The sequence below is a fragment of the Oryx dammah genome, unplaced genomic scaffold (genome assembly GCF_014754425.2).
Source record: "Oryx dammah isolate SB20612 unplaced genomic scaffold, SCBI_Odam_1.1 HiC_scaffold_18, whole genome shotgun sequence".
Classification (NCBI taxonomy): Eukaryota; Metazoa; Chordata; class Mammalia; order Artiodactyla; family Bovidae; genus Oryx; species Oryx dammah.
Window position 1 is genome coordinate 2,183,672 of NW_024070202.1, and position 20,836 is coordinate 2,204,507.

The following is a 20,836-nucleotide window of genomic DNA, read 5'->3' on the forward strand; positions in this document are numbered from 1 at the left end:
GTGAATGGACTGTTAAGATTTTCTATTTCTTTCTGGTTCAGTTTTGGAAAGTTGTACTTTTCTAAGAATTTGTCCATTTCTTCCACGTTGTCCATTTTATTGGCATATAATTGCTGATAGTAGTCTGTTATGATCCTTTGTATTTCTGTGTTGTCTGTTGTGATCTCTCCATTTTCATTTCTAATTTTATTGATTTGAATTTTCTCCCTTTGTTTCTTGATAAGTCTGGCTAATGGTTTGTCAATTTTACTTGTGCTTTCAAAGAACCAACTTTTGGCTTTGTTGATTTTTGCTATGGTCTCTCTTTTTTTGTTTGTTTGTTTGTTTGTTTAATTTCTGCCCTAATTTTAAAGATTTCTTTCCTTCTACTAACCTTGGGATTCTTCATTTCTTCCTTTTCTAGTTGCTTTAGGTGTTCAGTCCATTTCAGTCACTCAGTCATGTCCAACTATTTGTGACCCCATGAATTGCAGCACACCAGGACTCCCTGTCCATCACCAACTCCTGAAGTTCACTCAGACTCACGTCCATCCAGTCAGTGATGCCATCCAGCCATCTCATCCTCGGTCGTCCCCTTCTCCTCCTGCCCTCAATCCCTCCCAGCATCAGAGTCTTTTCCAATGAGTCAACTCTTCACATCAGGTGGCCAAAGTACTGGAGCTTCAGCTTTAGCATCAGCCCTTCCAAAGAAATCTCAGGGCTGATCTCCTTCAGAATGGACTGGTTGCATCTCCCTGCAGTCCAAGGGACTCTCAAGAGTCTTCTCCAACACCACAGTTCAAAAGCATCAATTCTTCGGCACTCAGCCTTCTTCACAGTCCAACTCTCACATCCATACATGACCACAGGAAAAACCATAGCATTGACTAGATGGACCTTAGTCGGCACAGTAATGTCTCTGCTTTTGAATATGCTATCTAGGTTGGTCATAACTTTTCTTCCAAAGAGTAAGCATCTTTTAATTTCATGGCTTCAGTCACTATCTGCAGTGATTTTGGAGCCCCACAAAATAAAGTCTGCCACTGTTTCCGCATCTATTTCCCATGAAGTGATGAGACTGGTTGCCATGATCTTTGCTTTCTGAATGTTGAGCTTTAAGTGTAGAGTTAGGTTATTTATTTGACTTTTTTCTTGTTTCTTGAGGTATTCCTATATTGTTATGAACTTTCCCTTTAGCACTGCTTTTACCATGTCCCACAGGTTTTGGGTTGTTCTGTTTTCATTTTCATTCATTTCTATGCATATTTTGATTTCTTTTTTGATTTCTTCCATGATTTGTTGATTATTCAGCAGTGTGTTGTTCAGCCTCCATATGTTGGAATTTTTAATAATTTTCTCCTGTAATTAAGATCTAATCTTAACTGCATTGTGGTCAGGAAAGATGCTTGAAATTATTTCTTTCTTTCTTTTCTTTTCTTTCTTTTGCTTTTCTTTCTTTCTTTTTTTTCTTTTCTTTTTTTTTTTTTTTTTTTTTTGAGTTTATCAAGGCTAGATTTATGGCCCAGGATGTGATCTATCCTGGAGAAGGTTCCGTGTGCACTTGAGAAAAAGTTGAAATTCATTTTTTGGGGGGTGAAATGCCCTATAGATATCAATTAGGTCTAACTGGTCTATTGTACCATTTAAAGTTTGTGTTTCTTTGTTAATTTTCTGTTTAGTTGATCTGTCCATAGGTGTGAGTGGGGTATTAAAGTCTCCCACTATTATTCTGTTATTGTTAATTTCCCCTTTCATACTTGTTAGCATTCGTCTTACATATTGTAGTTCTCCTATGTTGGGTTCATATATATTTATAATTTTTATATCTTCCTCTTGAATTGACCCTTTGAGCATTATGTAGTGTCCTTCTTTGTCTCTTTTCACAGCTTTTGGTTTAAAGTCTATTTTATCTGATATGTGTACTGCTACTCCTGCTATCTTTTGGTCTCTATTTGCGTGAAATATCTTTTCCCAGCCCTTCACTTTCAGTTGGGATGTGTCCCCTGTTTTGAGGTGGGTCTCTTGTAGACAACATATATAGGGGTCTTGTTTTTGTATCCATTCAGCCAGACTTTGTCTTTTGGTTGGGGCATTCAACCCATTTATGTTTAAGGTAATTATTGATAAGTATGATCCCATTGCCATTTACTTTATTGTTTGGGGTTTGAGTTTATACACCCTTTTTGTGTTTCCTGTCTAGAGAATATCCTTTAGGATTTGTTGGAGAGCTGGTTTGGTGGTGCTGAATTCTCTCAGCTTTTGCTTGCCTGAAAAGCTTTTGATTTTTCCTTCATATTTGAATGAGATCCTTGCTGGGTACAGTAATCTGGGCTGTAGGTTATTTTCTTTCATCACTTTAAGTATGTCTTGCCATTCCCTCCTGGCCTGAAGAGTTTTTATTGAAAGATCAGCTGTTATCCCTATGAGAATCCACTTGTGTGTTATTTGTTGTTTTTCTCTTGCTGCTTTTAATATTTGTTCTTTGTGTTTGATCTTTGTTAATTTGATTAATGTGTGTGTTGGGGTGTTTTGTGGTGGGTTTATCCTGTTTGGGACTTTGGGTTTCTTGGACTTGGGTGATTATTTCCTTCCCCATTTTAGGGAAGTTTTCAACTATTATCTCCTCAAGGATTTTCTCATGGTCTTTCTTTTTGTCTTCTTCTTATGGGACTCCTATGACTCAAATGTTGGGTCATTTAACACTGTCCTGGAGGTCTCTGAGATTGTCCTCATTTATTTTAATTCTTTTTTTTTTTCCACTCTGATTCATTTATTTCTACCATTCTATCTTCTACTTCACTAATCCTATCTTCTGCCTCTGTTATTCTACTATCTGTTGCCTCCAGAGTGTTTTTGATCTCTTTTATTGCATTATTCATTATATATTGAGTCTTTTTTATTTCTTCTAGGTCCTTGTTAAACCTTTCTTGCATCTTCTCAGTCCTTGTCTCCAGACTATTTATCTGTGATTCCATTTTGATTTCAAGATTTTGGATCATTTTCACTATCATTGTTAGGAATTCTTTATCAGGTAGATTCCCTATCTCTTCTTCTTTTGTTTGGTTTGGTGGGCATTTATCCTGTTCCTTTACCTGCTGGGTATTCCTCTGTCTCTTCATCTTGTTTATAATGTTGAGTTTGGGGTGTCCTTTCTGTATTCTGGAAGTTTGTGGGGTTCTCTTTATTGTGGAGTTTTCTCACTGTGGGTAGGGTTGTACAGGTGGCTTGTCAAGGTTTCTTGGTTAGGGAAGCTTGTGTGGGTGTTCTGGTGGCTGGAGCTGGATTTCTTCTCTCTGGAGTGCAATGAAGTGTCCAGTAATGAGTTATGACATGTCAATTGTTTGGGAGTAACTTTGGCCAGCCTGTATATTGGAGCTCAGGGCTGTGTTCCTGTGTTGCTGGAAAATTTGTGTGGTATGTCTTCTCTGGAACTTGTTGGCCCTTGGGTGGTGCTTAGTTTCAGTGTAGGTATGGAGGAGTTTGATAAGCTCCTGTCAATTAATGTTCCCTGGAGTAAGGAGTTCTCTGGTGTTCTCAGGATTTGGACTTAAGCCTCCTGCTTCTGGTTTTCAGTCTTATTTTTACAGTAGTCTCAAGACTTCTGCTTCTATACAGCACCGTTGATAAAAATCTAGGTTAAAGATGAAAAGTTTCTCCACAGTGAGGGACACCCAGAGAGGTTAACAGAGTTACATGGAGAAGAGAAGAGGGAGGAGGGATTTAGAGGTGACAAGCATGAGATGAGGTGGAATCAATAGAGGAGAGAGCAAGCTACCCAGTAATCACTTCCTTATGTGCACTCCACAACTGGATCACTCAGAGATGTTCACGGAGTTATACAGAGAAGAGAAGAGGGAGGAAGGAGACAGAAGTGGCCAGGAGGATAAAAGGGGGGAATCAAGAGGAGAGAGACAGATCCAGCCAGTAATAAGTTCCCTAAGTGTTCTCTACTGTCTGGAACACACAGAGATTCACAGAGTTGGGTAGAGAAGAGAGAGGGAAAGGAGGAGACAGAGGAGACCTGGTGGAGAAAAAAAGAGTCCAAAGGGAAAGAGAGGAATCAAGCCAGTAATCTCACTCCCAAGTAAAAATCGGTGCTGAAGATGAGGTTCTTAAAGGTACAAAATTGATAACAATACCCAAAAGCAAATATTACAAATCTAAAGTAGAGGTTGGATTTTCAAAAATTCCAATATTAAAAAAAGAAGAAAAAAAAGAAAAAAGTCACAAAGATTATATATATATATATATATGAAGTTTGCTTTTAAAAAAATAGGGTATTTTTTTTGCAAAGTAATAGTAGGTTGTAAAAGTAAAAATTAAAAGAGTAATAGAGGACTTTAAAAAAATTAAAAATGATCCTAAAAATAGTAAAAATATTTCTAGGACTTTCTCTGGTGTTGTTACAGGTATTGTGGGGTCAGTTCATTTTTGGATAGTTCCTTGGTCCAGCTTATATTTCTCAAGATCTATAGGCCCCTTCTTATGTAGTCGGTACTAACTACAGGGTTTTAATCTATTGCACCTGTCACTTCCAAGGAGGTTCCCTCTGTTTTAGCTTCTTGTGTTTGCTGGTCTCTTCAGTGGTTGATTTCCACCCTGACACAAGAGGGGCAGTGGTGGACACTTTCTTTCAGGCTCATTTGTTTAGTCGCACTGTCGGGAGGGAGGGACGCTGCAAATAAATAACACTGGAGTGTGCTCGCAGTGTCTCAGCCACACTGGGCCTGCCCTCGCTCACAGCGTGTGTGTCCTTCCTGCTCACACAGCTCAGGCTCTAGGTTGCTCTGCCAGGAACCGTCCGAGGCCAGCCCTGGGCTGCATGAACCTCCCAGGTCTAAGCCACTCAGGTTCAGGCACTCGGGCAGTCCTCAGAGGTGCCTGCGTTTTGTGCCCTTCCCAGGTTCGAGCAGCTCAGGTGATGAGGTGTTTGGCGAGCATGGTTGCTGTGACTTATTGCTTCCCCCGTCCCTGCTGCTCGGTTTTCTGGGTGTACAACTGGCGTACCTTCTCATGGATGTTGACTGTCCATAACCCCAAGAAATCTTAGTTAGCAAAGAAGCTTGCTTGCAGTTTGGTAGATAATGTCTCTCTGGGGCTGCAATTGCCCCCTTTCAGCTCTGCCTGCCTGTCACCGGACAAGGATGGTCTGCAGCTGGCTAGTTCTGTTCAGTCCTTTGTTCTGTGTGCAGACCTGGTGGTGTCTTAGGGCTTTTCGCGTGGTAGCTATTCCACAGTCTGGATTGCTAGCCTAAGTTAGTTCGCTCAGATTGCCCTTGGGGCATTCAGGCCAGATCCTTACTCTAAGCAATGCAGCCTGCTCCTCCCTGCCTAACCCCTGCTTGCTAGTGGTGGGTGCAGGCGTATGCACTGCTTCTCTGCTGGGGGAGTTACTGTTGGGGTCGTAATCTGTGGGGTTTAATTATTTATTTATTTTTCCTCCCTGTTATGTTGCCCTCTGTGCTTCCAAGGCTCGCCACAGAGTCAGCAGTGAGAGAGTTTCCTGGTGTTTGGAAACCTCTCTTTTTAAAACTCCCTTCCTGGGATGGAGCTCTGTCCCTACCTCTTTTGTCTCTCTCTTTTTTTTGTCTTTTATATGTTTTCCTACCTTCTTTCGAAGACAATGGGCTGCTTTTCTGGATGCCTGATGTCCTCTGCCATCATTCAGTAGTTGTTTTGTGGAATTTACTCAGTGTTTAAGTGTTCTTTTCATGAATTTGTGGGGGAGAAAGTGGTCTCCCCTTCCTATTCCTCTGCCATCTTAGGACCGCCCCCTGAATTATTTTTATTTTAAAATCTACTTTTCTTATGAATATTGATACTCTAGCTTTCATTTGATTTCCATTTCCATGATGCATCTTTTTCCATTCCCTCACTTTCAGTCTGTATGTGTCACTAGGTTTGAAGTGAATCCCTTGTGTACAGCATATATATAGATCTTGTTTTGTACACATTCTGCCAGTTTATGTCTTTGATTGAAATACTTAATCCAATTACATTTAAGGTGATAATCAATATGTATATCCTATTGCTATTTTCTTAATTGGCTTGGTTTTATTTTTGTAGGTCTTTTTTTATTCTCATCATCTTTTGTTCTCTTCTTTTGTGATATGATGACCATCTTTCATGTTGTGTTTGGGCTTTTTTTTTTCTTTATCATGTATGTATCTGTTGTAGTTTTGGGCTTGCTATTTCCTTGAGGATTTGACATAACAGTTTATATACATACAAGGTTGTTTTAAGTTGATTGTACCCTCCCCACCTAGATAACTACCTTTAATATTTGTTGTAAATTTGGTTTGGTTTTGCGGACTTCTCTTATTTTTTGATTGTCTGTAAAACTTTTGATTTCTCTGTCAAATTTGAATGAGGAACTTGCTAGGTAAAGTGTAGTTTCTCTTTCTTTTTATCTCTTAAAACATATTTTGACACTGTCTTCTGGTCTAAAGAGTTTCTGCTGAAAACTCAGCTGATAATCATATGGGGTTTCTCAAGTATGGCTCAGATGGTAAAGAATCTGCCTGCAATGATGGGGACCCAGGTTTGATCCCTGGGTTGAAAGACCCCCTAGAGAAGGAAACATCAATCCACTACAGTATTCTTGCCTGGGAAATCCCATGGACAGAGGAGCCTAGTGATCTATATCCATGGGGGTCACAAAGAGTCAGACATGACTGAATGACTGATACTCTTTCCTTTATGCTATTTGTTGCTCTTCCCCTGTTGCCTTTAAAGTTTTTTCTTTGCCTTTAATTGTTGTCCATTTGATCAGTATCAGTATCTTGACATGTTCTTCCTTGGGTCCATCCTGTATGGCATTGTTTGTGGTCCTATATTTGAGTGAGTTGCTCCTTTCTCATGTTAGAGGAATTTTCAGTTATAAAATCTTCAAATACTTCCTTAAATCCTTTTTTCTTCCCATCTCTTCTCTTTCTGGAACCCCTATTATGTGAATGTTGGTGTATTTAGTATTGTCCCAGAAGTCTCTGATACTATCTCCATTTCTTTTCTTACCTTTTTTTTTCCTTTTCTATGACAGTGATTTCCACCACTCTCTTTTCCAATTCACTTATTCATTCTTCTGCCTTAGTTATTCTGCTATTGATTCCTTCACTGCATTTTTTTCCTTTTTTGTATTGTTCTCCATTTCTTTATTCATTAAATCTTCTAGTTCCTTGTTAAACATTTCTTTTTTGTTCTTGATCTGTGCCTCCATTCTTTTCCAAAGATTTTGTACCATCCTTACTATCATTCAGTTCAGTTCAGTTCAGTCGCTCAGTTGTGTCCGACTCTTTGCGACCCGATGAATTGCAGCACATCAGGCCTTCCTGTCCATCACCATCTCTTTGAGTTCACTTAAACTCTCATCCATCAAGTCAGTGATGCCATCCAGTCATCTCATCCTCTGTCATCCCCTTCTCTTCTTGTCCTCAGTCTCTCCCAGCATCAGTGTCTTTTGCAATGAGTCAACTCTGCATGAAGTGGCCAAAGTACTGGAGTTTCAGCTTCAGTATCATTCCTTCCAAAGAACACCCAGGACTGATCTCCTTCTGAATGGACTGATTGGATCTCCTTGCAGTCCAAGGAACTCTCAAGATTCTTCTCCAATGCCACAGTTCAAAAGCATCAATTCTTTGGCCCTCAGCCTTCTTTACAGTCCAATTCTTGCATCCATACATGACTACTGGAAAAACCATAGCCTTGACTAGACGGATCTTTGTTGGCAAAGTAATGTCTCTGCTTTTCAATATGCTATCTGAGTTTGTCATAACTTTCCTTCCAAGAAGTAAGCTATCATTACTCTGAATTTATTTTATAAATGATTGCTTATTTCCCCTTCATTTAGTTGTTCTTATGGGGTTTTATCTCTTCCCTCCACTTGCAATGTTTTCTTTGCTATCTTATTTTGCCTAAATTTCTACCTTTGTGATTTCCTTTCCACAGGATGTAAGATTCTCGTTTCTTTTTTTCTGATGTCTGCCTCCTGGTGATTGAGGTTGGTGTACTGGGATTGTACAGGCTTCCTGGGGGGGGGGGTTGGTACCCGAACTCTGGTGGGTGTAGCTGAATCTTGTCCCTCTGATGGGCACGACCATGTCAAGTAATGTGTTTTATATGGCTATGAGCCCAGTACCACTTTCAGCACCCTGTCTTCTGATGAGTGGGACTGCTTTCCTATCTTGTTAGTTGTTTGATGTGAGCCTTTCTGGAACTGAAGCCTACAAGTTGTTGGGTTGCACAGGGTCTTACTGCCAAAATGTGGACCTCTGGGAGAGCTCACCCCAATCAATAATCCATGGGGCTTTCACTACCAGTGTCCATGCTCTCACAGTGACCTAAAATTATCCTTTCCCTCCCCAGGAGAACCTTCAAGACCCCTATGTTGTATAGTCCATGTTCCTATGGAGGTACTGCTCTGTGCTGGATTCCAGTGCATGTGAAAACTTGTGTACTCCCTCCAAGAATGGAGTTTCTGTTTCCCTGTGGAGCTCTTGCACTTAAGCTCTGCTGGCCTTCAAGGGTAAATACTTTAGGTTCTTTCACCCAATTCCAGAAACTTAGACCGTTTTTTAGGTCTATTTTATGTGAGAACATCCTTTTGTAAACTGTGTGTATTTAATATTTTTTGCTGCACAAATGATTTTTAGAGTAGAAGTCAGCACACCTCCTTTCTCAGTGTATGTTGATTATTATCCCCTTTATAGTATGTGAGACTGATGTTGTGGTAACCAGAGCTTGTACTGCATATTGAGTAGGACCTCCCATTTGCTCTGGCAGAGGTGGGGTCTTCTCCCTAGTTGTTGAAATAGAGGCCTCTATGATTGGTTTTTTAGCTATGTTTCTGATCTGCAGTGTGAAGTGGGTGGAATTGCAGCTTTCCCATTGGGAGTGTAGTCATTGAGTATTCCTCCTCTAGCATAGATCCACAGAAGCTGGGTCCCAGAATTTTACTAAATGGATCTGGACCTACCATAGGTGCTATGGGGGCAGCTAAAACTCTGGCCTGGCCTGGCCTTATCCCCACATGCTTTTGCCCACAGAGTTTACAGCTGCTAAAGCTAGACCTGTCTTGACTGTAGAAGTACTTGTTGTCTATTCATATTTCTGTAGGCACTGAGATTATAAAGCCAGCCAAAGGTGTGTCAATTTGTGGATGATTTGTGCAGCAGCAAGGAGAGGTTTCATCTTTTCTTCCTTATTTTCATAGTCCCGTGGCTCAGCTGTGGTTTCAACCCACTTCTCTTTGAGAGCCACCCACTGTGATTTGCTTCTGAGGCTGCCCTGGATCCCATGAGTCTATTCCAATGAGGAGGGGGTGAAGAGGCTGTGGCAATTGGGTTTACATGAGCCTCTGGCATGTGGGGTAGTTGGCAGCCATAGGCACAAGAGAGCTGGCCCTGTCAGTGACCCTTCCTAGTTGCTGGGGAGGCTGGGGCCAGTGCTTGGGATGAGAGGCTGCAGTGTCATCCTCACCCCTTAGGAATCACTCAGCAATTGAGCTTCACTTCTATGGCAGCACAAGTTTCCTTCACAAGCATTCCCAGTTGCAGATTTTCTCACTCCCTCCCCTTCAGGTAGTCTCCTTACAATTTCAGTCCCCTCCCAGATTTGCTCTCCGAATCCCACATTCCAGCCTCCAGCCCCCATCTGAACCACAGACACACATCACGGGCTGGGTCACACAGGGCTATGACATGGAGATCTCACTCTGTCCTGCCTGCCACAGGCGCTCTCCTCCCATAGCTCCCAAAGGACCCCTTCTATCCCAGGTGATCTCTCCACCAATATGGGGACTTCTCAGATGTATAAATCTCCCTTTTCCTTCAGCTACCCCCAACTAGGATGCAAGTCCTGCCTTACTTCGTCTCCTCTTTCCTTTTCCTTTTTATTCTTTTCTACCTCATTACTGGCGGATCTTTCTTGTCATTTTTAGTGTCTGAAATCCTCTGTTAGTGTGTAATTGGTGATCTGTGAGAATTTTTTCATTTATAGTTATATTTTTGATGTACCTGTGGGGAGAGATGAGCTCCATGTCTCTCTACATCTTGATTAATTGAATATCATGATTTCAAAGAATGTTCATTCTATAATTGTTAGGTGGATGGCTTCATTCAACTCTTGTATATCATCATAATTTTCTTTCAAGCTTTTTCATTTATTATTGAAATTTGTATATTTAAATATTTAACTGAACAATCTGATGTCCATATATGTGTGTCTTCTTTTGTACTCTTCATTCTATTCTAATTGTTTATTTTTCTGTCAGTTCCATACAGTCAACAACAAAAAGAAAAGACTTGGAGCTGACTATGACTCAGATCATGAGCACCTTATTGAAAGATTCAGACTTAAATTGAAGAAAGTAGAGAAAACCACAAGGTCATTCAGGTATGAACTAAATCAAATCCCTTATAATTATACAGTGGAAGTGACAAAGAGATTCAAGGGATTAGTTCTGATAGACAGAGTACCTGAAGAACTATGGATGGAGAGTCATGACTTTGTATAGAAGGAAGTGATCAAAACCATCCCCAAGAAGAAGAAATGCAAAAAGGCACAATAGTCTGAGGAGGCCTTATAAATAGCTGAGCAAAGAAGGGAAATGAAAGGCAAAGGAGGAAAGGAAAGATATCCCCTTCTGAATGCAGAGTTGCAAAGAATAGCAAGGAAAGATGAGAAAGCCTTCCTAAGTGATCAAGGCAAAGAAATAGAAGAAAACAATAGAATGGGAAAGACTAGAAATCTCTTCAAGAAAATTAGAGATGACAAGAGAACAGTTCATGCACAATAAAGGATGTGCACAATGAAGAACACAAATGGGCACAATAAAAGACAGAAATAGTATGGTCCTAATGGAAGCAGAAGATATTAAGAAGAGGTGGTGAGAAGACACAGAAGAACTATACAAAAAAGCTCTTATGACCCATGTAAACACTTAGATCCTGGAATTTGAAGTCAAGTGGGCCTTATAAACTCTTCCTGTGAGTCACTTCATGGCAAATATATGAGGGAAAAGTGGAAATAGTGACAGACTTTACTTTCTTGGGCTCCAAAGTCATGGCAGGTTGTGACTGCAGTCATGAAATTAAAAGACGCTTGCTTCTTGGAAGAAAAACTATGAAAAATCCAGACAATGTATTAAAACACTGAGACATTTCTTTGCTGACAAAGGTCTATATAATCAAACCTATAGTTTTTCCAGTAGTCATATATGGATGTTAGAGTTGGACCATAGAGAAGGCTGAGCACAAAGTAACTGGTGTTTTCAAATTGTAGTTTTGGAGAACACTCTTGAGAGTCTCTTGGACTGCAAGGAGATCAAACCAGTCAATGCTAAAGGAAATCAATCCTGAATATTCATTGGAAGCACTGATGCTGACGCTGAAGTTCCATTTTTTTGGCCACGTAATGTAAAGAGGCAACTCATTGGAAAAGAATCTGATGCTGGGAAAAATTGAAGGCAGGAGGAGAAGGGGACAACAGAGGATGATATGGTTGGATAGCATACTGATTCAATGGACATGAGTTTGAGCAAACTCTGGGATATGGTGAAAATCAGAGAATCCTGGCGTACTGCAGTCCATGGGATCTCAAAAAGTTGGACAGGACTGAGTGATTTAATAACATTTTTCTATCCTTGTGCTAACACAATGGCAGTAATTCAAATACTTTCTCAGTTATTGAGAAAATATGTATGTATTACATATTTGCTAGTGCAAGTTCTTCCTAGGTAATTTGGCTATTTTGGACCTTTCTCAGTTCTATACAAGTTCCAATGTATGAGCTTGACAGTTTCAAAATCTATCATTTAAACTCTATTTGGATTAATTGTAATTCAGAATTCTTTGACAGAAAATGTATATTTGCTAGAATGAATATTCTAATCCATATTTAAACTAGTTTTTATCAATATTCTGTCATAAATTTATCTTCTAAGTATTATGCATCTACTTAGGTTTAGTCTGAATATCTGATACTTTTGCATGCATCTAAGTCACTTTAATCATGTCTGACTCTTTGTGGCCTCATGGACTGTAGCCTGCCAGATTCTTCTGTCCATGGCATTCTCCAGGCAGGAAAGCTGGAGTGGGTTGCCATTTCCTCTTCCAGGGGATCTTCCTGACACAGTGATCAAACCAGCATCTCTTGGCCTCCTGCATTGCATGTAGATTCTTTACCTCTGAGCCACTATGGAAGACCCATTTGATAGATTTATTTCTATTCAAGTTAATCTTTTAAAAAATTATTTTCTAAGGAGCTTGTTCCTTGTTGTCAATGTTCTAAGTCTGTTGTAACACAATAAAACAAACTGGGTGGCTTACACAACAGAAATTTATTTCTCACACTTCTAGAGTTTGTGAAGTCTAAGATCAAATTGTCTGCCAACTTGGTTTTTAATGAAATCCCTCTTGTTGGCTTAGTTACTGATACATTCTCTCTGATTCTCACATAGCAGAGAGAGACCTAAGTTCTTACAAGTGCATTAATCTCATCATAGAGCCCCACTCTCATGACTTGATGACCTCTCAAAGGCCCTTCCTTCAAATAACAATTGAGATAAGGGCTTTAAAATACAAATTTGATGGGGTAAAAGCAGTTCAGTCCATGACACTTGCACATTGAAAGATGATTTTTATATTTTCACATTGTACCCAGTAACTTCAGATTAATTCCCCTTTGTTTCAAATATATATCTGTAGATAATTTAGGATATTTTTTATATGTCTGGAACACAAGAATTCATGTGAAAAAATTAATTTTTCTTTATTTATTTATCATACTAAATTAAATAGGGCTTCCCTGGGAGCTTAGCTGGTAAACAATTCACCTGCAAAGCAGGAGACCCCAGTTAGATCCTTGGGTCAGGAAGATACCCTGGAGAAATGAATGGAGAAAAATCAAGAAAGTTCCAATAAAACATCTACTTCTTTATTGACTTCGCCAAAGTCTTTGGCTGTGTGTATCACAACAAACTGTGGAAACTTCTTCAAGAGATGGGAATACTAGACCACCTGACCTGCCTCCTGAGAAATCTGTATGAAGGTCAAGAAGAAACAGTTAGAACTGGACATGGAACCACAGACTAGTTCCAAATCAGAAAAAAACATATTTCAAGTGTGTATACTGTCACCCTGCTATTTAACTTTCATGCAGAATACATCATACAAAATGCCAGACTGGATGAAGCACAAGCTGAAATCAAGATTGCTGGGAGAAATATCAATAACCTCAGATATGCAGATGACCTCACCCATACGGCAGAAACTGAAGAAGAACTAAAGAGCCTTTTGATGAAAATGAAAGAGGAGAGTGAAAAATTTGGCTTGAAACTCAACATTCAGAAAACTAAGATCGTTGCATCTGTTCTCATCACTTCATGGCAGATAGATGGGGAAACAATGGAAACAGTGACAGACTTTATTTTTGGGGGCTCCAAAATCACTGCAGATGGTGACTGCAGACATTAAATTAAAAGACGCTGACTCCTAGGAATAAAAGGTATGACCCTTAATAACAACCTACTAAAAAGCAGAGACATTAATTTGCCAACAAAGGTCCATCTAGTTAAACCTATTGTTTTTCCAGTGGTCATGTATGGATCTGAGAGTTGGACTATAAAGAAAGCTGAATGCCAAAGAATTAATGCTTTTGAATACTGGTCCTGGAGAAGACTCTTGAGAGTCCTTTGGACTGCAAGGAGAATCAATCAACCAATCCTACAGGAAATCAGTCCTAAATTTTCATTGGAAGGACTTTTGCTAAAGCTGAAATTTCAGTACTTTGGCCACCTTTTGAGAAGAACTGACTCATTGGAAAAGACATTGATTCTGGGAAAGATCGAAGGCAGGAGGAGAAGGGGCGACAGAGGATGAGATGGCTGGATAGCATCACAGACTCAATGAAGGTGAGTTTGAGTAAGCCCTGGGAGTTGGTGATGGACAAGGAGTGCTGGCATCAGTCCTGAACTGCAGTCCATGGGGTCACAAAGAGTCAGACACGACTGTACGACTACTGAACTGAACTGAAACGAAAGAAAATGGCTAAATGCTTCCATTTAAAGACCTAATATCCAGATTGAAGAAGAAAATTGAACGAACCCATATATTATTTAAGTAATAGTATTCAAAGCAGAAATTCATGAAGATATAGAAGATATTGATGGAAAAGCTACCATTATAAACAATTTTTAAAAAATTAGGAAAAACTGACAAATAAATCCAAGTAAAATAAGAAAGACATGACACAGAAAAACATAGAAATTCCTTATCAAATTATGTTCATTCCAGATTTTTAAGTCAATAAAATTTTAAAACATGACTTTCCTGGTGACTGATGGTAAATAATCTTCCTGAAATGCGGTGACCCCATGTTCTTTCTCCCTGGATTGGGAAGATTCCCTGGAGAAGGGAATGCTTTCCCACTTCAGTATTCTTGCTTCTAGAATCCCTTGGACACTATAGAGTCTGGCAGGCTGTGGTCTATACAGCTACAGAAGTCAGACACTATTGAGATACTAATACTTTCAGTTTTCAAAACAAAACACTTGTATGTTACTTTATTAATAGGACATACTATGGCCTTTTTGATAGTTGCAATGCAAGGTTTAATACAATTTCACAGTCCCATTAATAACAATGAGTAAATGAGAAATAGAAACTGCCTCTATCTACGGTAAATGTAAATATAATGCCATGCTCAATAATGTAATATTATAAACTAGAAAAATGGCCTGCCATCTCCATTTCCATACCTCACTACAGTAGATAGCACAGGCAACACAGTGTATGTGTGTGTGTATGTGTGTATGAAAAACATCATATATAATTTAGTATGATAAATTAATAAATAAAAAATGAACTTCACAGATGAATTGTGTTATAGACACATAAATAGCCAAAATTGCAGGTAGATTTTTTTACTGCATGAGCAAGCAGGGAAGCCCAAGCAAACTGGAGTTTGAACATCTGGAAGTTCACAGGCACTTATTGTTGAAGTCAAGCTTGGAGAATTTTGAGCATATCTTTGCTAGTGTGTGAGATGAGTGCAATTGTGTGGTAGTTTGCACATTTTTTGCAATGACTTTCTTTGTGATTGGAATGAAAACTGACCTTTCCAGTCCTGTGGCCACTGCTGAGTTTTCCAAATTTGCTGGCATATTGAGTGCAGCACTTTCACAGCATCATCTCAGGATTTGAAGGAGCTCAACTGGAATTCCATCACCTCCACTAGCTTTGTTTGTAGTGATGCTTCCTAAGGCCCACTTGTCTTCGCATTCCAGGATGTCTGGTTCTAGGTGAGTGATCACACCATTGTAGTTATCTGAGTTATGAATATCTTTTTTGTATTGTTCTGTGTCTTCTTGCAACCTCTTAATACCGTCTCTTTCTGTTAAATCCATACCATATCTGTCCTTTATTGTGCCTAACTTTGCAAGAAATGTTCCCTTGGTATCTCTAATTTTCTTGAAGAGATCTCTAGTGTTTCCCATTCTATTGTTTTGCTCTATTTCTTTGCACTGACCACTGAGGAAGAATGTGTTATCTCTCCTTGCTATTGTTTGGAACTCTGCATTCAAATGGGTATATCCTTCCTTTTCTCCTTTGCCTTTTACTTCTCTTATTTTCTTAGCTATTTGTAAGGCCTCATCAGAGAACCATTTTGCATTTCTGCGTTTCTTTTTCTTTGGGATGGTCTTGATCACTGTCTCCTGGACAATGTCATGAATCTCCATCCATAGTTTTTCGGGTCCTCTTTCCATCAGATCTAATCCCTTGAATCTATTTATCACATTCACTCTATAATCATAAGAGATATTAATTAGGTTATATGTGAATGGTTTAGTGGTTTTCCCTACTTTTTTCAATTTAATTTTGAATTTAGCAATAAGGGATTCATGATCTGAATCTCAGTCAACTCCTGGTCTCATTTTTGCTGACTGTATAGAGTTTCTTCCTCTTTGGCTGCAAATAATATAATCAATCTGATTTCAGTATTGACCATCTGGTGATGTCCATGTGTAGAGTTTTCTCTTGTGTTGTTGGAAGAAGGTGTTTGCTATGACCATTGTGTTCCTTGGCAAAACTGTTAAACTTTGCCCAGCTTCATTTTGTACTCCAAGGCCAAATTTGCCTGTTACTCTAGGTATCTATCGACTTCCTACTTTTGTATTCCAGTACCTTATGATGAAATCTTTTGGAGGTGTTATTTCTAGAAGGTCTTGAAGGTCTTCATGGACACATTCAACTTCAGCTTGTTCAGCATTATGGTCAAGGCATAGACATGGATTATTATGATACTGAATTGTTTGTCTTGGAAAAGAACAGAGATCATTCTGTTGTTTTTGAGATTGCATCCAAGGACTGCATTTCAGACTCTTCTGTTGACTGTTAGGGCTACTCCTTTTCTTCTAAGGGATCCTTGCCCATAGTAGTAGATATAATGATCATCTGAGTTAAATTCACCCATTCCAGTCCATTTCAGTTCACTGATTCCTAAAATGTTGATGTTCACTCTTGCCATCTCCTATTTTACCTCTTCAAATTTACCTTGATTCATGGACCTAACACTCCAGGTTCCTATGCAATATATATATATTTTTTTTTGTACAGATCCAACTTTACTTCTGTCACTAGTCATACCCACAACTGGATGTTGTTTTTGCTTTGGCTCTATCTCTTCATTCTTTCTAGAATTATTTCTCCACTGTTCTCTGATAGCCTGAGGAAACAGACACTTAGAGGGCACAAACGAAACCTTGTACACACCAGAACCTGGTTAAAGGAGCAGTGATTTTACAAGAGACTGACTCAGACTTACTTATGAGTGCTAAGGAGTCTCCAGTTGAGCTGAGAGTCAGCAGTGACCTGCTTCAGGGTTGGTGGCACTGAGTTCAGGGAACCTTTTGAAGGAGGTCACCATTATCTTCATTACCTCCACCATGGTTGTCCTCAGGTCAAACAACAGGAAAGGAACACAGCCCTGCCCATCAACAGAAAGTTGGATTAAAGATTTACTGAGCATGGCCTTGCCCATCAGGACAAAACCTGGTTTTCCTCTCAGTAAGCCTCTCCCATCAGGAAGCTTCTATAAGTCTGTTATCCTTATCTAGCAGAGGGTGAAAGTGAAGTGAAGTCACTCAGTCCTGTCTGACTCTTTGCGACCACATGGACTATAGCCTACTAGCTCCTCTATCCATGGGAATTTCCAGACAAGAATACTGGAGTGGGTTGCCATTTCCTTCTCCAGAGGGTAGACCGAAAGAAAACCACAATCACTGAAAACGATCAAACTGATCACATGGACCACAGCCTTATCTAACTGAATGAAACTATGAGCCAGGCTGTTTAGGGCCACACAAGAGAGATCATGGTGGAGGGTTCTGACAAAATGTGATCCACTGGAAAAGGAAATGTCAAACCACTTCAGTATTCCTTCCTTGAGAACCCCATGAACAGTATGAAAAGGCAAAAAAAATAGGAAATTGAAAGATGATATCCCCAGTTTGAATGGTCCTAATATGCTACTGGAGAACAGTGGAGAAATAATTCCTTTACTTTAACATTATCTACCTAGACCCAGACATCCTGGAATGTGAATTCAAGTAGGCCTTAGAAAGCATCAATACAAACAAAGCTAGTGGAGGTGATGGAATTCCAGCTCAGCTATTTCAAATCCTGAAAGATGATGCTGTGAAAGTGCTGCACTCAATATGCCAGCAAATGTGGAAAACTCAGCAGTGGCCACAGGGCTGGAAAAGGTCAGTTTTCATTCCAATCTCAAAGAAAGACAATGCCAAAGAATGCTCAAACTACCACACAATTGCACTCATCTCACACGCTAGTAAAGTAATGCTAAAAATTCTCCAAGCCAGGCTTCAGCAATAAGCCTGAACTCAACTGTAAACTTCCAGATGTTCAAGCTGGATATAGAAAAGGCAGAGTGACCAGAGATCAAATTGCCAACATGCTCTGGATCATGGAAAAAGAAAGAGAGTTCCAAAAAACAAACAAACATACAAACATATATTTCTGCTTTATTGACTATGCCAAAGCCTTTGACTGTGTGGATCATAATAAACTGTGGAAAATTCTGAAAGACATGGGAATACCAGACCACCTGACCTTCCTCTTGAGAAATCTATATGCAGATCAGGAAGCAACAGTTAGAACTGGACCTGGAATAACTGACTGGTTCTCAATAGAAAAAGGAGTATGTCATGGCTGTATATTGTCAACCTGCTTATTTAACTTACATGCAGAGTACATCAGAGAAATGCTGGGCTGAAGGAAGCAAAAGCTGGAATCAAGATTGCTGGGAGAAATATCAATAACCTCAGATATGTAGATGACACCATCCTTATGGCAGAAAGTGAAGAGAAATTTAAAAAGCCTCTTGATGAAAGTGAAAGTGGAGAGTGAAAAAGTTGGCTTAAAGCTCAACATTCAGAAAACTAAGATTATGGCATTTGGTCCCATCACTTCATGGGGAATAGATAGGAAAACAGTGGAAACAGTGTCAGACTTTGCTTTTTGGGCTCCAAAATCACTGCAGATGTTGATTGCAGCCATGAAATTAAAAGACGCTTACTTCTTTGAAGGAAAGTTATCACCAACCTACATAGCATATTCAAAAGAGAGACATTACTTTGCCAACAAAGGTCCGTCTAGTCAAGGCTATGGTTTTTCCTGTGGTCGTGTATGGATGTGAAAGTTAGACTGTGAAGAAAGCTGAGCACTGAAGAAATGATGCTTTTGAACTGTGGTATTGGAGAAGACTCTTGAGAGTCCCTTGGACTGCAAGGAGATTCAACTAGTCCATTCTGAAGGATATCGGTCCTGCATGTTCTTTGGAAGGAATGATGCTAAAGCTGAAACTCCAATATTTTGGCCACCTCATGTGAAGAGTTGACTCATTGGAAAAGACTCTGATGCCGGGAGGGATTGGGGGCAGGAGGAGAAGGGGATGACAGAGGATGAGATGGCTGGATGGCATCACTGACTTGATGGACATGAGTTTGGGTGAACTCCGGGAATTGGTGATGGACAGGGAGGCTTGGAGTGCTGCTATTCATGGGGTCGCAAAGAATCAGACACAACTGAGAGACTGAACTGAACTGAACTGAAAGAAATACATAATTTACATACAAAAATATGAACATATTTAAAGTTTAAAATTTGATATTTTGACATATGGATACACTGATGATTCTATCAGAACAATCAAAATTTTAAAAAAATATTGATCTTGCAAGATTTTTAATATGCCCTTTTCATATTCATCCTCTTATATAATCACTGGTCCCAATTAACAGCAACTACTGATCTAAGTTTTGCTTCTATAGTGTAGCTTACATTTTTTATTAAATGCAATCCTAAAGTATGTACTATTTGTATGGCATATTTTTCACAACATAATTATTTTGACATTAATCCATGCTTTTCCATGTTAATAATTCAATCTATCAATTAATTTTAATAATCACTTATTTGGTTTTTCACTAGGTTTTGGCTGTGCACAGGTAGAGCTACTATGAAAATGTCTTCACAGATTTTAGTATAGAAATCTTTTCAAATTTATCTTGGTTAAATACTTAGGAGTGTTAAGTTTAGAAGACAACTTTTTTTTTCTTTAATTTTCTGTATTTTGTACAATAAAACTTAGTCTTTTTGTACTCTATGGAAGCTGCAAATATTTGTTACTTTTAAATTCCAGTCAGCAATATATGATATTCTTTATTGCTTCATATGCTTATCATTTTTAATATGATTTATCTTTCATTGACTTTTCTAGTGGATATATTTTACTGTGATTTTTAATTTATATTCCATGATGACTAATGGGTTTGGGTGAACTCTGGGAGTTGGTGATGGACAGGGTGGCCTGGCATGCTGTGGTTCATGGAGTCGCAAAGAGTTGGACATGACTGAGTGACTGAACTGAACTGATGTGGTGACTAATGATTTTGAGTATATTTTTATGTGCATTTTTAGTCTTTTATGTGTCTTTGGAGAAATATCTATTTGAATATTTTACTAGTTTTTAATTATATTCTATTTTATTCTGATTTCTATGTATGAAAAGTCAGCTACTAGTTTGTTTTATGTTTGAAGGTAATATTTTTTTTCTCTTTCTCAATGTTTCTTTAGACTCTTTTCCCCCCCAAAGTTTATATAGTACTACCTAAGTGTGTATTTATTTATATTTTCTATCCAGAATGATTTTATGTCATTCTAGAATTTTAGAAAGGCATTGGCTCTACTATTTTCAAAATTGACCAATATCCCTTTCTCTCTCTCTCTTTCTAAGACTCCAGTGAAATACACAATTCTTACTCTATTTTCCCTTACTCTTTTTATCACATTTTTTAAAATTTGCATCACTAAGGTATATTTTGATGATTTTTGTCTGACCTATTTTCTAATTTGCTATTTGAGCTGTGCTTATGTTGCTGTTCCTGGGCCATCGCAGCCTGGCACTTTCGACCACTGCCCCTGACCTCGGATGTGGGGTAACTCCTTTTGGCCGCCACCCATCAGGCATGGGGTCCTCCCGGCTTCTACCCCTTACCTCGGATGTAGGTTAGCTCATCTCGGCCATGCTTAGTGCACCGGTCGCAGCTGCCCCCATCCGAGGTTAGGTGCCTAACATGTTACTGGAGATCAGTGGAGAAATAACTCCAGAAAAAATGAAAGGATGGAGCCAAAGCAAAAATAATACCCAGCTGTGGACATGACTGGTGATAGAAGCAAGGTCTGATGCTGTAAAGAGCAATATTGCATAGGAACCTGGAATGTCAGGTCCATGAATCAAGGCAAATTGGAAGTGGTCAAACAGGAGATGGCAAGAGTGAACGTCG

The 20,836-nt window shown here is 39.2% G+C and overlaps 1 long non-coding RNA gene across 1 annotated transcript; it reads right to left on the bottom strand.

Moving 5' to 3' along the window:
• Positions 1–1,262: 1,262 nt before the first annotated feature.
• On the bottom strand, positions 1,263–20,356 carry LOC120877822. Its single transcript, XR_005724407.1, has 3 exons — positions 20,340–20,356; positions 17,399–17,400; positions 1,263–1,397 (listed from the first exon to the last, which is right to left on the bottom strand). It is a non-coding gene; the product is annotated as an uncharacterized LOC120877822 (long non-coding RNA).
• Between the last annotated feature and the right edge of the window lie 480 nt (positions 20,357–20,836).